The sequence below is a fragment of the Furipterus horrens genome, unplaced genomic scaffold (genome assembly GCF_987537825.1).
Source record: "Furipterus horrens unplaced genomic scaffold, mFurHor1.1.pri manual_scaffold_1, whole genome shotgun sequence".
Classification (NCBI taxonomy): domain Eukaryota; kingdom Metazoa; phylum Chordata; class Mammalia; order Chiroptera; family Furipteridae; genus Furipterus; species Furipterus horrens.
The window spans coordinates 23,633,927-23,651,952 of record NW_028327171.1 but is presented as its reverse complement, the minus strand read 5'-3'; positions in this window follow the sequence as shown (position 1 = coordinate 23,651,952).

The window sequence follows — 18,026 nt, the reverse complement described above, 5'->3', positions numbered from 1 at the left end:
CTTTTCTTTCACATCCTAGTAGATTTTATTTTTTACATGTAGTAAAATTCACTTTTGTGGTGTACAATTCCATCAATTTCAGCAAATGCATAAAGTAGTATTATGAAACATCCTGTTTTATACACAATAATTCCATTGTCTCAAAGTTCTCCCTGTTGCTTCTTTATACACAACCCAACCCCAAGCCCTGATCCCTCAACTATTCATCTGTTATCTCTCCTAGGATTTTGCCCTTTCCAGAGTGTCATGTGAATAGAATCAAACAGTTCTGGATCTAGATTCAGATGATACCTCAGTCCCCTGCAAAGTAGGCATCTTGGGACCTCACACAGTTCTCCCAGTCGCCATCAGCTGCCCTGTCATATTTTCCTTGATCTCATCAATGATCTGAAATCTCTTCCCTTTCAAAGGTGATTTTAGTTATGGAAAAAGCCAGAAGTCTCAGAGCACCAAATCTGGGCTGTAGCAGGGCTGAGTCACTTGGGTGATTTGATGTTTCACCAAAAGCTTCATGAGATGTGATGCATGAATAGGCACATTGTCATGGTGAAGCTGCCAATCACCAGTTGCCCATAGCTGCAGTCTTCTGAGTCATCTGAAGCATTTCCACAGAGGAATGTTCAAGCTTAATGAAAAGTCTGATGCAGATTCATTGCTCTACTTGCTTAGTCATTTTGAATGTGATAACCACATAGTAAACATGCTCACTCAACGATATCACTGACTAATACAGTGAAGTCCTCATTGTTCATGCATGTGCATTCCAATCCACTCTCCTTGGCTATGCAAACTGTTCTCGTTATATTCACAATGGCTAGACTTTTTCCAGACAGACCTCATATGTTTCCCTTTATAAGAAACAGCCAAACTGTTTCACAAAGTGGCTGTACCATTCTACATTTTCATTATTTTGCATTTCCACCACCAAGCAATGTGTGAGAATTCCTGTTGCCCCACATCTTGACCAGCACTTGGTATTGCCAGGTATTTACATTTTAAATATTAAAAAGGCTTATTGTGGTTTAAATTTGTATTTCACTCATAATTAATGATATTGAATATTTTTCTTATGTTTATTTTGCATTTGAATATGTTTCTTGGTAAAGTATCTGTTCAGATCTTTTGCCCATTTTTAAAAACTGGGTTATCTTCTGATTGTTGAGTTTTATGAGTTTTTTATGTGTTCTGGATTCAAGTCCTCTGTCAGATGTAATATTAAAATATTTCTTCCAGTTTGTGGCTTATCTTTTCATTCTTTTAATCAAAAAGCAGGATTTTTTTATAGAGCAAATATTTTTATTTTAATATAGTCCAATTTATCAATTTTTTCTGTCATGGATTATGATTTTGTGGGCATGTCTAAAAACTCATGGATGGTGGCACACTATTGACATTTTAGACTACATAATTCTTTGTTGTGGGAGCCTTTCTTTTGCATTATATAGTGTCAACAGCATCCCTGGAATCTACCCACTAGATGTCTATAGCATTCCCCACTACTCCAATTATACTCCCCATTCATGACAATCAAAAATGTTCCAGACATTTTCAAATGTCCCCTGGGATTATAAAGAAGACTTTGTTCAGAACTACTGGCCTAACCCAAGGCCATGCACATCATTTTCTCCTGTGTTCCCCTTAAGAAGTTTATATTTTACATTTTTAGGTTCATGATCCGTTTTGAGTTAATTTTTGTAGTAGGTATGAGATACAAGCTGAGGTCATTTTTTCCCCCACATGCTCATTCAGTTGTTCTAGTACCAATTGTTTGAAGAGACTATCTTTTCCCTATTGAATTGTAAAGGGTGGGACCAAAGTAAGTTTACAGTTTTGAGTAGACGAAACACAGAGTTTATTCTTGTATTAATTATTGTATTAGTTTCCATATGAACAACTAAACCTACTTTTACCCTACGCTATATTTTCATCACTATAAAAAATCAGTTGACTATATTCATGTGGGTTTTTTTCTGGTCTCTCTCTTTTGTTCCATTGATCTATTTGTCTAACCCTTCTCCATTACCATAATGTCTTGATTACTGTAGCATTACAGTAACACATGTGTCTTCATGTGTTGTATAATGACCTAGCAGCTGTATAATCTCAACTCTTTCCTTTCATCTTTTGTACTTTTGTTTTCATACCTTTCACTGTTACATGTGTTATGAATATAGAATACATTGCCACATTACTGTTTTCAGTGGTGAAAAGTCATCTTTTAGAGAGCAATCAAAAATAAGAAAATACATGAATTTTATTTTAACTTTATTTATTTACTTATTTCATTTCCAAGGTCTTCATTTCTATGCGTAGATCCAAGTTCCAGTCTGATATCATATTCTTTCCGCATGAAGATGTATCATATCTGTATCTGGTTCTGATGATTGCTTTGTCTCTTTGGAGTACATTTTTTTCTTGCCTTTTCATATGCTTTGTAATTTTCCGTTGAAAGCTTGTCACCTTGTGCAGGTTAGTAGACACTGGTGTAAATAGATTTTTAGCCTTAATATGCGGGCACCTTTCTTTCTGTTAGGACTTTAATGTAATGGCCTTAATTAATCTAGAGTTGGAGTGCCATGCTTAACTTCAATACATCATAGGCTTCAAATTTCTATAAAGATACCTTGTATTTAGGGTGGAAGTAAATTTACCAGAACAATGGCTGTTTCTGAATTTTAAGTGTTCTCTTTGCATTGTACTCAGAGGTTTGTTTTTTTTTTTTTTTTTTTTTGTTGTTTGCTTTTGTTTCTCTCTCATCCTTCTCTCAGTAGAATTTTATTGTTATTTGTTATTCAAAGCTTGTTAACTTGTAGTGAGGGAGGGGTGGTGGGAATCTATTCTCTGTCTTCTGAATAAGCCTCAGTCCTAGGCATGCATGATATAGGATATGGTCTTTTGGCTCTACCCTTATGCTAGCTGGATTTGTGGGCTCAGCATATAATCCTATCTCTCCCTGATTTTTTTCTCCTTGGTTCCTTTTACCCATTTGCAATGAGTTTTCACCGGTGCTCTAAGGGCAGCAGTGCTTGGAGAACTTACCCTCTACAAATTAAGATTTGTTTTCCTTTTGGATATTGGTTAGATAGATCCAGCTGGCATGTCTTGTTCCTCCCACAAAACTACTCTTAGGTCTGCAATGTGATGAATTCAACTTAGGGCTTTTTCCAATCTTTTCTGTACCTGTTGGGGTTGTGGAGAAACAACCTAAAAGAAGTGTCGACTCCTCCAAATTCTATGGCCCCATGTGTTTCATTCTTGCCTGTCAGCCTGTATTCAGTCTTTATCAATTTATCAACTTTTTGAATTGAACTTGATTACTAGTGTCTGGTGGCATCTACCCCAGGAGAGTATTTTGCATTCCCTTTCTCTCTGCAGATATTGTTCTTCCTTAGGTTTGAGACCTGTTTTTGCTCTGCAACTTCAGTTTTCCAATTGGTTCAAGGAAAAAAAAAAAACTTGTGAATTTGAAGTTAACCTATTACTTTCATCGTAAGGGTGAGAATGATGCTTTTTCTAGCTCTTTACATTCTTCCTTTCATTTTAATGGTAAAATTGTATTTTGTTAAATGAAGATATGTAATCTGCTTTTTAAAATCAATCTCAACCTCTTATTATTGTACTTTTAGGCATTTTTTTTCCTTTCTTTTTCTTTTTTCTTTTCTTTTCTTTTTCTTTTTTTTTTGCTATTACAAACAAGGTTGAATGACCCTTAAAGGTAAATCTATCTTTGAATATTTACTTTCTACTCATTTACAACTTTAATGAGGAAGAAAAAGCAGGCATATCAGGAACAGTTAAAAATGTAAGGTAGAATAAAATGAATGCCCAAAATAGCATTCGAGAATGCAATAATGACAAGGAGTCTTAATAGAATTATAATGGTGCCTCACATTTGTGTAGAAGTTAAAATTATTCTTCATGCTTATTAAACCTTTTGATCTTAATAATTTTCCATTTTCCCTATTAGGAAAATGAGAACTAGAGGACTTTAGGGGATTAACCAAGGGCCACAGAGCTACTAAGTGACTTGACTCCATATCTTAAGGAAAGTCTTCATAAAGGAAGATGGACCTGAGCTGAACTGAAGGATAAGTAGCCTTATGTTAGGTCAAAATAGGGGAAAACGTTTCCTGATGAGGAAGCTTTGTACACTGAGATATACCCATATAGAATATATATACATCTACTGAGATATACCCATATAGAATATATATACATCTACTCAATTTACAGAAGCCCATGTTGAGACCGAAAGAGGCTGAAACCAATAAATTCTGTCATAGATGTGTTTCTTGTTTTGTTTTAGAATAAATGACACCTATATCAGCTTATCTAGGGGATTAGCACAAAGGGTTTAATTTGAAAGTAGGAAGTGGGCTTGGCCGTTCCCTGAAGCCCACTGATTGAACCCCTGTGTTCCACCAAGCCCAGGAAGGGAACCAGCCTCTTTTTCACTCAACCAAGTAATTGTTGGGGCCAGGAATGCAATCTTTTGACCTCTTTAGTCCTTCTGACTGGTCAAATAATTCAAACAACATAAGCAAATTAGTGATAGAAAATAAAATTTTAATATATACCTATGGGGAATTCACATAAACACAAAAATTCTAAAGATAGTGAGGGAAAATGAGGTACATATGCCATTTTGGACAAAGAAGAAAAGGGGAGATGAGGTCTGGGATTCCAAAGAGGAAATAAGCAATTTGCAACTCAGATGGGAATCTAGAGAACAGATTTTTGCATAGATCCTTCTTGTCTACCATACTTAATTCATACGTGCTAACGTGAATATGTTAAAGAGATCATGCTAAGATTCTTTTCCTAAAGCAGGTTTGTATATCTGAATCTCTTTATCAGGAAAGGGGGAGGTAAAACAAAACAAAACAAAACAAACTCTCCTTGAGTTTGTTGGGTTTTAATTGTTTTTAGCTGAAAATAATCTATCTGCATGCCAGGGTGGCATACCCTGGGAGACTCAGCTCCTGACCCCTATACAGTGTTCAGTGTTTGGGTGGAAAGGCAGATGAATTCCAGCTGTCCTAAAAAACAAAGAAAAGCAGAAGATGGGTTTCCTCCCCACTTCTTCAGTGAAATAAACCTGACCTTCTGGGAAGAGAGTCTGTCTTGAATCAGAAATGGTTTAACTGAATCCCTACAGGAAACAGCTCCTGTTACAGTCCAGCTTGCTCCTTGTCCTAAAGGGTGAACAGAGTGTCCCGTGCCTACTTCCTGCATTCTGGGTGTAGCAGGTAGTTGCCCTAAGGGGCCCTTGGCAAAGGGTGCTAGACTTAGCCTTTGGGATTTCTGCTCTCAGAACAGCCTACGGAGAATGACTATTCACCAAAGGAAGAAGGAATAATCCAATAATCAGCAACCCTGAATCTAAATGTAGTTATAGTTAATTTCCACTTAATTGGCTAGTAACTACATTTAAAATGAACACCAGTTGGTAATCCAAAACAGGAGGATAACGGATGAGCAGTTGTGAAAGCAGGATAGAATTACTAGGACAAAACAAAGTGGGAGGAAAGTGAGAGACGTTCTGTTTCAGAGAAGCATGGTTCAGAAAGGAGGGGTTGTGAGGCCGCTGTGGGCCTCTGGAAGCTCATAAAGATTTATATCAGCTTTTACTTGTATTTGTTAGCCATCAATAAACTGATTTTAATCACCAGTCTTTAATTACAAAGCATTTATTCCTGTATTAAATAAAAATTAAACCTGTCAAGTGGAATCAGAGTTTGGCACATCCTGGAACATCCTGGGTGACAGACAGGTAGAGGCAGTTTGGACAGGCTTCCAGAAAGCCCTTCAACTAACTCCCAGGGCACTTGCTGACTCCTGGCTGCAGGCAACCCAAACTCCCAGGGCAGGAAGGCAGGGGGAGCCTGTGTGTGAAATCCAGAGCCAGGCAAGGCGCCTCCCGCTGCCAACCCATTTGTAATCCTGGCAATTTTGCACCACCCAAAATACACTAATGGGTCTTGTGAAGGATATCCTTTACCTGTGCTGAGAGAGAGAGTGAAAGAGAGAGAGAGAGAGAGAGAGAGAGAGAGAGAGAGAGAGAGAGAGAGAGAGAGAGAGAGAGAGAGAGAAGAAGGAAAGGGGAATGGAAGACAAAGATGAGAATAGCTTGAATTAGAAGCCCCAGGCTGTGAGCAAGCTTCAGATGCCATATTCCTTTTAGGTAGACATTTTCTAATTAAACTTGAAACCCAAACCTTTGTCCTCTCTCCAGAATATAGAATATGTGTTTCCTTTCTAGTGATCATGAAATGATTTCTTTTTACTTCATTAGAAACTGAAATTGATTTCTTTAAAGACAAAATTTACAACCCTGTTCCATTTTTATTTGATTGATTTGGAACCAGTGCATTTCATCTCTAAAACGCCCTGAGAGAATCAGTTCAGAAGGACTGTGCAGGAGGGTCACAATAAGCAGCACTTCTCATGAGACCTGCTGCCTGGACATGTTAAAGTGCTTTTTTAAAATGGGAACTAATAAGGCCACTCAGCACTTACTGTTTTCTAAGAGCCTGAGCTAAATTAATCATGGCACACAACAACTCTGTACGGTAAAATAACAATTCCTGGTATTTTTAAAGCAATCGTTGATCCTCAAAAAGGGAGGTAATGTACCGCCAAACCAAGGTTAAGACTCCACTCCTTTCTTGTCATCAAAGGCCAGCTTGTTTGTATCCTAGTGGGGCCTTGGGAGTGCCAGACATTGGGTCAGAGTGGCCACAGCCACAGGAATGGGAGGCCACTGCGCAACTGAGGCTGTGGGAATGCAGGGTCAGTGGTGGGGGGCTGCTGGGGTTCTGTTTACCAATTACATATTCTCCTTGTACGTGGTCAGGCATCAGCCGGGCCTCCTGCTCAGGGACTCAAACCCAGCTGAGGCCTACCCAGGAGGGGCTGCCTGCACCCCGGGCCACCCACACACTGGCAGGTCTGTGCACATGGAGGCCAGTTCCCTTTCCGCATTAGCTAAGGCGTGGATTCCTAGTCACATCTGCACAGCCAGAATGAAAGCCTGTAATTTCCATTGAATCCAGTTCTTTGAGTTAGAGCTCCAGATAAATGTTTGTTTTATTTTTCTTTTCAAGGTGATTTCCCATTATTTGGTTGTGGGAAAAGCCTGAGCTATCAAGGAGGGAAGAGTCTGGGTGAATTATATTTAAAAAGTATGTAGCAAAGACGTGCAAATCACTGCGGAGGACTGACAGCATGCCTTTCTTATCCGGGACCTCTCCGTGGAAAAGCAGAGGAGATCTCTGAAGGCTTCTGGGAAGACAGTTCAATTCTGAAAATAAAGCGGCATTTCACCTCTGTGTGTTGGGTAGGAAATTGTAAAACAGGGAATTGTGAAAAATGTAAAAATAGTCAATAAGACCAACTGTAGTCAGCCCAAAGCCAGGTGTGCATTCCCAGGGTCCTGCTGGGCTGTGACATTTGCATTTTAATCTCCATTGTTTCCTACAGGAAGAGCTTATTCCATCCCATTGAAGGTGGCTGAATATTTTATTGACTAAAAACGGGGGTGGGAGGTGGGGGTTGAGCCAAATAGTAAACAAGTTTGGAGTGCTATATTTTAGTTGTGTCTACGTTTTATACATAGAATATTTCAAAATATTTTTGTAATTCTAAAGACTCCAGAAATTCTACAATTTGAGGGGACAACAACTACAAAAATTTCATAGCCATATTTGGACACTTTAAAGATTATTTCAGGCACTTTAATGGTGATAAATGAGAAGAGACAACTTTTATCAACTACAACATTTTAGCAGCTGGGTACAGAGATCAAAACCAAGAGCAGGCATTTCAAATTCATATTGTGAAACGCCTACAAAAACATTCTTCTGTCAGCTTTCACAATGTGGGGAGTTCATCTTTTCATCTTATCGAGTAAAAATAGGCCCAAATTCCCGAATAGGTATTCAGTTAGTAAAAGGGGGTTGGGGAGGATGTGTTCTCTTTCAGCAAACATTCTGCAGACTTATCTAGTCAAAGATCCCCATGGTCTAGGCCTAGTGAGAGAAAGGGGTGCCCTCTGCCCAGCTCAGCTTCGCAGGGATCAGCTTTCACAGATGCAGGCAGGAGAACAAAGGACAGGCTTTATCGGCCCGCACCCCGCAGGCCCCTGTGCCGGGTGAACTCCATTCCAATGCCCATCACATGGTCTCTGTGGCATAAAAAGCCTTTTAATAATTCTGATTTTGAATATCAAATTGAAATGAAAAGTGCATTTCAGAAGGTTGGGCTCTGTCGACATTGAAGTGCATGTTCTATGCAAACAGGCTGGGCAGGCCCTGGCTCTTGTAGAACCTGTGGTTCTCAACTTGGCTGCTTTAAAAGGTACTGTTGCCTCTCCCCAGCCCCCTGCCCCCTCCCAAAAGAATATGATGTAATTGACCTAGGGTGTGGTGGTGGTGGGGTACAAAAAATAACTTTCCTCCCACTGTCTGAGTTCTTCTAGCTGGGCTAATAATCAGATTAACGTGAGACAAATTAACAGGACAAAATGTCTGTTAAAAAGCAAAATTCAACTGAGTAAATTTGAAGATCTAATTGGCTTTATTAAGCAATCCACGAATTGGGCAGCATCCCATCTGGCAACTAGAAGGGTGCTCTGAACATTGGGAATTATCCTACTTATAGTTACGATAATAATCTCTCTCAAAAGCTTTAAATGCATGATCACAGCTGCTAACTGCCAAAGAAATGATCTCCCTAAAACTGGAATGTCAAAGAGGGAACAAAGAGAATGAACAATTTACAAATTGTAAGTCTGGAACCTAGAACTGTGACCTGTGACAGTCACAGAGATTAAGCAGAAACTTCATGCCCCACCAGGGATTAACAGAGCAACAAAATGGTAGCTGAGAGCGAAACTAATGCCTTAATTTTCATCACATGTCTCAGCTAAACTAAGAGTAAGATCAAAAGGGGAAAACTGTTCACGAAAAAAAATTAAAGGCCCAAAATGGTGCCACTCATGCTAAAAATCTATGATACTATAACCAAAATTATTTTTAGGCTATATTAAAAAATAATAAGCATTTATTTGAGTAAAACGATGCGCAGCCCAGGAGACAAAGATTCAGGTAGCAACCTAAATTATGCTTCACAGAGGCCTTTTATACTGAAAGTTCCTGCCCAAGTTCTCAATGAAGTCCATTTATGTAAATAGCATATCCAAATTGTGCAGTTCTGATTGGACAGGACAAGTCTCACTCCATTGGTAGAAAGATAAAACCAGGGCTTCCTTGCAGTAGTCGACTCAGATGGCTTACTTAAACAAGCAAGACCTAGTACAGGAAGCCAAGGGTTTAATCTGAGGTTCTTCCCAGTGTACAGAGTATGTGAGGAACCCCTGTCAGCAAATAGCTGCTAGACTCTTATTATTCATAAAATGTGGACCCTTGGTTGACCCTGGGGCCTCCACCCCAGCAGATAAATTACTTCTCAGTATACACATCAAGTGAATCTTTCTTCTCTGGGTGTACATTACCAAACCTAGATTTAATACCTGATCTAATTGCAACTTCAATCTCTCTCAGAAACACAATCTTAATTAGCCAGTCTGGAATTTTCTGGTCAAGCACCAGTAAGGTCATCTGTCATGTACACCCTCCCCATAGAAAGAGAAGGCAATTGACATGATAAAATCCTTTCTCTTCTCTTCCCCCAAAGGAATGGTGTCTGGGCCCAAAAATAATCTATATTTTTCTTTCACTAATAGCTCACTTGCCCCACCCTGCTTGCTATGAAAACCTTCCATTTTGTACCACCCCTTGGATCCCTTTCTAATTGCTAGGCGGATGCTGCCCAATTCATGAATAGTCAATAAAGCCAATTAAATCTTCAGATTTAGTTGGTTGAATTTTGTTTTTTAGCATGTTCAAAATTTATTACAGAGGTACATTTGGGTGTGCCATAAGATATGAGACCCAAAGACACATTGGGCATTTGAGGTGCATCTGCCATTTTGGACAAAGGAGAAAGGGGACAGAGATCTGGGATTTCAAAAGGAAAGCAGGTAATTCCCAGGAAGACAACCCAGAAACACTGGAACACAGAGGGGAAACTAGCAAATGGATTTTTGCTTGAATCCTCCCTGTCTGCCATCATTCACACAGGCTAGGATGAATACAGTATGAATACGGTAAGGCCAATATGGTGAAGGCAACATGCTAAGGTTCCCTTCCTGAAGCAGGCTCCTCTATCTGAATTCCTTTAGGCAGGAAAGGGGCGCAGGTCAAAGGTTCTTTCTGAGTCTTGTTTCTTAATAACCAGCTTAAAATCAATATCCCAAAAGGCACATTTTAGCATGGCAAAACTTTGGTCCCCTTCAGTGGCCTGGGCTTCAGGATTTTAAGAAGCTCTCTGAGTGATTCTAATGTGCCAAGTTGAGAACAACTGTAGTGATTTCATAAAGCATTCAAGGCCTCTCATAATCCAGCCCTAGCAAACTTTTTGACCTTTTCTTCTTCCACCTCCATCTCAGCATGTACATAAGTCACAGAGGCCTTCTCACTGTGCCCTAGATGTACTTTGCTCATTTGCATTTCCATGCTTCCATGCACACACATTGTCTCACTCTGGGCACCAAAGAAAGTCCAGCTCAAATGTCCTCCGTGCAACCTTTCCTGACTGTCACCCCATCTTCACCTTGCCCTTTGATCACAGAACACTGTGCATAGCTTTATTAGAGTATTTCTCACATTACACGAAAGACATCTGCTTATAGGCATACCTGCTACCTCTCCGCAGCAGAATGTGTACTACAGTTTCAGCAATAAGCAAGGTATAGGTTTCTATGAATGCCTATTGAATGAATGCCCATCTTGTATACTGTTGATGTTCCACCACATTGAACCCAGTTGTCAAACCAGGGTCTGGTTTACAGACTCTGAATCAGTAATTTGGGGGTGGGGGAGATCCGTAGCTTTGCTACTCTAAGTAGGGATCATAGACCAGCAGTGGCTACATTATCTGAAAGCAAGTTGCAAATGTAGAATTTGCATTTTCACAAGATCCCAGGGTAATTCCTATGCAGTTTGAGCTATATTTTTAAACAAGCTCCCAGGTGATTCCTATGTAGCCAAGTCTGCCAAGCAGCATTTGGGATCCACTGTTTGAGACTTTCATTTACTAAATGTAGTGGATCCTGTGTGAATGCCTTCTCATTCCTTCTATTCTCCCTTTTCCATTTCTAACAAAGCCCTAATTTCATTCAGGTATCAACCCTTCATTTCCCAAGCCTGTGCCTCAGGGAAGCTTGATTTCACTCCAGCCCCAGAAGTGGGCCTGATTAATCAAAGGGACATCTCATGCCCCTGGCCAGGGACTGGCTCAGGAATGGACATGTGACCAAATTCAGGCCAATGAAATATGAGGGTAAGTATACTGCAGGCAATTGCTTAGATGTGATGCCTTTAAACTGTTGCTGCCCCTTGCTACCTGCCTAAAAGGGAAAGCCACACTAAGGGATCAGAACAGAAAGATGGTAAAGACCTGAGTCATAAAACATTGTTAGGCTCCCCTGTCTCTGAAATTCTTGTTATGGAAGGTAAGTTTTTGTTTGTTTTTAACCATTTAAGCCATTTCTGATCCTTTCAACTTAAACATTCACCGATACATTGAACCTCTTACCAGAAAGATTTGAGTACCTGTTATGAGGCACTATTTGTTCAATCGATAAATATTTGAGTACCTGTTATCTAGAACTATGCTAAATTTGTTATAAGTATTATTCCTAGCCCTCAAGCAATCTGTAAGTGAAGTATGATTATTTTCATTTATAGATGATGAAACTGAAACTCAGAGCAATTAAGTGAATTGTTAAGTAAGATAGTAAATTGTAAACTCAAAATTTGAACCCAGGCCTGTCTGACTCCAAAGTCCATGTTTTTTCTACTCTACTGTACTTCCTAGTTTGGATAGCTTTATTGCATGAGGTTTTAGTAGATTAACAGTTCTCAACTTTTCAGACTCAGAACTCTTCTTCATTCTTAAAAATGTATTGAATATTAAAAAGGTTTTCAATTACAGTAGTAAATGTAAACTGTAATTGAAAAAAATTAAAAATTAAAAAAAGAAATGCATCTTGCATTTTAAAAAGAAAAGTGTATTTATTTAGGTTTTTATCTATTGGTATTTAATACATTAAAAATTAAAACTAAGAAATTCAAGATGTTTACTTCACTCATTTGAAAATAGCATTGATTAACCCATGTAATGCTAATGAAAGTAATATAGTTTCATGAACAATAACTATATTTTCCAAAGCAAAACAAAATAATAGGAAGAGTGACATTGTTTTACATTTTTGCAAATCTTTTTAACATCTGGTTTAATAGAAGACAGCTGGATTCTATCTGCTTCTGCATTCAATCTGCTGTGATGTATTGTTTTAATTGAAATATATGAAGAAAATCTGACTTCACACAGATATATCACTGGAAAAGAGAGGAGTATTTTACAAGCCTTTTCAGATCATGGTGTATATGATTTAACACTACACCCAAACTGCACAGGTGGTAGTTTCTTAAAAGTCAGTACAATATGGAACCTGAGACCAAATGAATGAATTTTTCATCTCTATCGCATTAAAATACTTTGGTCTCTCTTGTACTATGAAGTGATCATTTACCTATGCACAATTTTGCAACATCAGGCATTGGTCTTTTGGAAAATGTTGATTTACCAAGTTATGCAGATCTTCCAAATGTTGACACATTATTATTAGTATCAAAATTACATTTATCAATATCACCATTGATGTCATTAGTGAAGTCTTTTAAATATTGGTAAGCTGTGAATCTCATGGTAGCTGACACAAGTTTTCCAAAATTCTAATTCTTGCCTGAATGTTCAGTTTTTATCATTGGCAACAAACACTGTCGGTTATTTTCTTTGAAGTGACAGTCATACTTCTTTATTTTTGAGTAAATGTCTGTCAAATACCCAAGTCTGAATAACTGTAATTTGTCTCTCAGCCATTCTTGCAAGTACAAATAGTGTTTCATGATAAAAGCAATTAGTTTAGTTTGTGTCTTGAACAACGGCACAGGTAATTTTCCTTGGAGACGAACATAGTACTTCATGCAGCACACATTCTTGATGCATATTTCCCTTTTCATCATGTAGAATATGAAAAAGACATGTACTTAAATGTTGAGATTTAATAAAAAGAATAATTTTAATGGTTTCGTCAAGGACTTTCTTGAAGGAGACTGGTAGGGTTTTTTTGCTCCTGTGAGTATGTGAGAGTAAAGGGTGCAATGACTGCCTTGGCTGGTGTGGCTCAGTGGATGGAGTGCTGGCCTGTTAACTGAAAGGTTGCCAGTTTGATTCCCAGTCAGGGCACATGTCTGGGTTGTGAACCTGGGCCAGGTCTTTGGCTGGGGGTGTGCGAGAGGCAATGTATCTCTTGCACATTGCTTTCTCTCTCTCTCTCTCTTTCTCCCTCTTTCCTCCCTCTCTAAAAGAAATAAATAAAATCTTTAAAAAAAAACACAATGCAATGACTTCGAGTACAGTTAGGTAGCACGGCCTTAATTTGTGCTAAGGCACCAGAGGTTTTTCTCAACCATTGCTTTTGCATCATCGGTGTAAATATCAATACAGTGAAAGAGGTTAATGGCATCTTAATATTGTCATGAAAATGGTTTTGACCTCGTGGGGCTTCCCAAGGGTCCTCAGGCCACATTTGGAGAACTGCTATAGTAAGTGGTCATTTGATAATGAAAGTCCTTAAGAGAAGTTTGAATCCAAATAATTATTGCAAGGGCCTGGAAGAGATTACGTTCTGTGTCACATAATGGTCTGGTCCTTGCATTTGGGTCAATGTTGCTCTTGCCTTGGTGGCAGCCAATGCATGGAGTTGTGAACAGAAGAGCCTTAGGAGTGCCCAGGTGCTGAGGTGCTTGTGAGGCCTCAGGCCGGAGGGCACAGGAAATTGGCTCACCCAGTCCGTGTGCTGCCAGTTACAGACATACTCAACAACTAACTTCTTTGTTTCTCTATTCAGCTTGTTAGGCAATTTAACTTGTACCGGGCTTAGAAATGCACTATTTACCATGATCTAATTTCTGTTTATAATTCTTAAAATGCTCCTATTAGTAAAGTTGTCTAAGCCTTTTACTTGGGATAAAATTTCTCTGATGCTGAATAATTACTAAATAATGAAGGTTTTGTGTCATTCTGTGAGGCATCGAGACTCCCCCTCTCAAGCAACCTCTTTCTCCCACAGCTTGCCAGAGGCGCGCATCTTGGCAACACAAAATGCGACTCTGGGGGCATCTCACTGAGCCAGTCCCTGTTTCCAGGAAAGAAAACCCATGTCCTTGAGCCAGAACAAATGCTCTCAGGCCTAGGGTTTTCCTTTCTTCTGCTCGAGAGGAGAGACTGACAATGGTTTGCTTGAATCCCCCCAGTGGAAAAAGCCATCCAGAAATTCTAGCCTGCCGGTCCTCTCCACACCAGAGATACTGTCCCCTGACTCATGAATACACAGGAATTTGCTTTGGCACCACCATCTGAAGGGTTAAAAAAGGATCCTGTTCCTTATTAGCAGTGATGTTTGGGGCTGACTCAAACTGGGAAAAGGGCCAGTCATGCTGCTGACCTGCTATATTCACTGAATGAATTTCTTAAAACGCAGAAGCAAGACAGACAACCCAAAAGACTGGCCTGAATTGTGCCACAGAATGGTAGTTTCTGCCTTGCTACCCTGCTGTGAAAACCACATGCAGGGAAGGGAGCTCCCAGGTCGGCAGAGAAATGGCTCTGAGTTTTAGCAAGTTTTTCCTCATATTTGACCTAAAATGTCCTCTCGTTTAGGACCTCCCAGCACTTTTTTTCCCCTTTAAACACAACAAACAACTGCATCATCCATTCCTATCCTCACATAATGTGTGGGCAACACAAGAGTTGTAATGATCTCCTTGGCTCTGGGTCTTTAATTCTTCCCAGCAAATCCACCTCACTGCCAGGCATGAGGACCAGCCCAAAGCCGTGGATAGAAGGAGGAAGCAGCGGCTATAAACATACTTGGGCAATAATCTCCCAGCCCTGGATCAAGCTATTCTTATCTGTGTGACACGCCTGGCTTCTGTATGTTCTGCAGTTCGCAAACAAACGGTATCCAAGTGACCCTCCTGGCACTTCCCCATCTCCACAGCCCTTCTACTGTGAAAAATGTGCCTTTTGGGATATTGATTTTAAGCTGCTTGTTAAGAAACAAAAGACTCAGAAAGTACCTTTAACCTTCCCCTTTTTCTGACTAAGAGTTTAAGATGGAAAGGCCTGCTCCAGGCAGGGAATCTTAGCATATTTACCTTGGCATTAAATAGAAAGGATCCAAGCAGGGGCCCATTAGCCAGATTCCCCAGCGGAATTTATTTACTACCTGTTCAGCTCTGTCTTGACTACCTGTAAATTGCCTATTTCCCCTTCAGAATCCCAGACCCCTCGCCAGCCTTTCTTCTCTGTCTGTAATGGCATGGAAGCCTCAACTGCTCGATGTATTTGGGTCCTCAATGTGCATTCACATAATAAACTTTGGACATTTTCTCCTGTTAATCTGTCTCTATTACTTTATTTATTATCTCAGCTAGAAGAACTTAGAAGTTGAGGGGAGAAAAATTACTATCTTTTGAACGCCTCTAATTGTTACAGTGAGCTTTTGTTTGGTTCTTTAGCTCTTATTATTATGCTGGCAGGATGCTTGCCCCCACCCCACCAGCACAGTTCTGGTACATTATTTCTGTTTTGTACTAGAAGGAGAAATGGACCCACTCCTGTTCTGGGCTTCACCTGGAAACTGGGGGTTGGTAGAGGGCTAAATTTCCGCAGGTTCATAAACATTGTTTTTTCTTTTTTTGCAAGGCCCTCTTTCCAGCACCTCCTCCTGTTGGTTATTTGAAGACAGCAGTCTCTCACCTGTGCTGAGCAAGCTTTGGGGACAACTGGATTTGATGGGTTCTATATTCTTGTCAACATTTGTTGTCTTTTTTCTTTTATCCTCTCTCCCTCCAAATGCCAAGTCTCTCCTCCCCACCCCCTTTCCCCACTAGCTTGCACACAACTTGCCAAAGCATCTGTGCCTTCCAGGTGGTCCACATGGTTTCAGGCCCCTCCCTTTCTCTCCAGGCTGCAGTCTGGACCTTCCACAGCCTAAAAGGGATGGCAATTTGATGATTTTAAAATGATCTCCTTAATTTAGAAGAGGGAAATGCAGGCTCATAGAAGTCAGGTGGTGGCAAGCCCTCCCAGGTTCAGGCAAAGGACAGCAAATAGGCAAGGAGAAGCCCAAACAGGCTTCTGGAAGAAGAGATTCCTGCCAGTTTCCAGAGGAGCAGATGGCCTAGCAGGGCTGCTTAGAGCTGCCCCACACACAGGCGCTGAGGGCCCACTTAGCTTCCTACTCCTGTGACCAAGAATGACAAGCTCCCACCTGCACTGTGGGCAGAATGTCTGAGAACTTGGAGCAGTCAGGGAGCACAAACATTTACTCTCTGGAGGTCTAGTGTTGGTGCTGCTGTGACCAACGACAAAAATGCAGTTTCCTAAATCTCCTGATCCCACTACATCGAAGAAAAAGAAAAAAAGTAAAAAATAATAACAATAAACAAACTGAGACAGAGAGAGACACTGCACTTGCCAATTGGCAATATGTCTATAGAAAAAGAGGGAAAAGGGAAAATCTGGGTGGTTTTAGGAGAAACAAAGACAACCAAATAGAAAAGAATTCAACACAGAAGCAGTGTTAATAACACATGAAAACACAATATAAAAGAAGATCCATTTCTAAAAGGTAAGCATTAAGAAAGGAATTCTGTGTGATGAGTAACTAAAAATGATTACTCTCTCGTATGTTTACTCCAGGAGGCTAGTAAAGTCTCTCATTTACAACAGAAGCATTAGATATGCCAGTAAGATAAACATTGAAACAATATTTTAACAATTAAGACAAAATTCTGACCATATTTTACTTACATATTTCCTTCAGTCACTATTTTAAAAAAATCAAGCCACTTCCAGTTAACGCACTTATTAATGTAAACCTGCCACAAGATAAGTTAAAATAAAATGATCTTGATATCAGGGAGTTGGCATCAAGAACTGGAGGGAAATAGCTAAATCAGAAAGTCAGCAGTGGCATAACTGCTTAAAAACTTGGGACAGCATGATGACTTAAAATCATCACGTAACCTTGGAGAAATTTCCCTACGTTTCCAGCCTCGGTGTTCCTGTACATAAAATGGGACCGTACTGTTTCGTGGCTCTGTGGTGAGAACATGAACAATCTAAAATACCACCACCATCATTCTAATTAAAATGTAATCTTGAGTACAGTGAATGAAACCGTCTCATCTTTAAGAGCCAGTAGAATACATTTTTAGAAAAAAAGAAAGTTTCCTTTAAGTTAGCCAAGCACAAGGAAAAACAATTCAATTGAGAGAGAGAAAAAAAAAAAAATGGCTGACCAAGGGTTCATCTCTATATCCTCTTTTTAATAAAGAGACAAGGCAATCATGTTTTATATCTTTTACATTCATTTGGGATGTTTTCCCTATCCATTATAAATAAGTTTCAGAATCCAGTGAGTTTAAAGAAACCACATTTCCTTTTTGGGGTATGTTGCTTATAGAAATGGTTTCTATTAACCGTCACAGGAACGTCTGGCCTATTTAAAGGTCGCAGGTGTGTGAGAACAGATGGTATGGAGAACAGGGACGTAGTCAGGCTGCAAAAAGACTGCCAAAAGCTGGCTTGAAGGTAATGCTTTAAGAGAAGTGGTGTTTTTTTTCTTTCTCTTTACTCAAGTGTGCATGAGGAGCAGGTTCTCTGTCAGAGCCATGTCCTGGGGATTTAATTTGTGTATATTTTTTTCTTTTATGTTCTTTAGTGAGAGAAATGCTGGATACTTCAAAATATAGGCTAGCTCAGAAAACCATCTTGGAATGAATGCAGTGAGCTTTCCTGAGAATGTTAGGTGTGGAATCTCCACTACT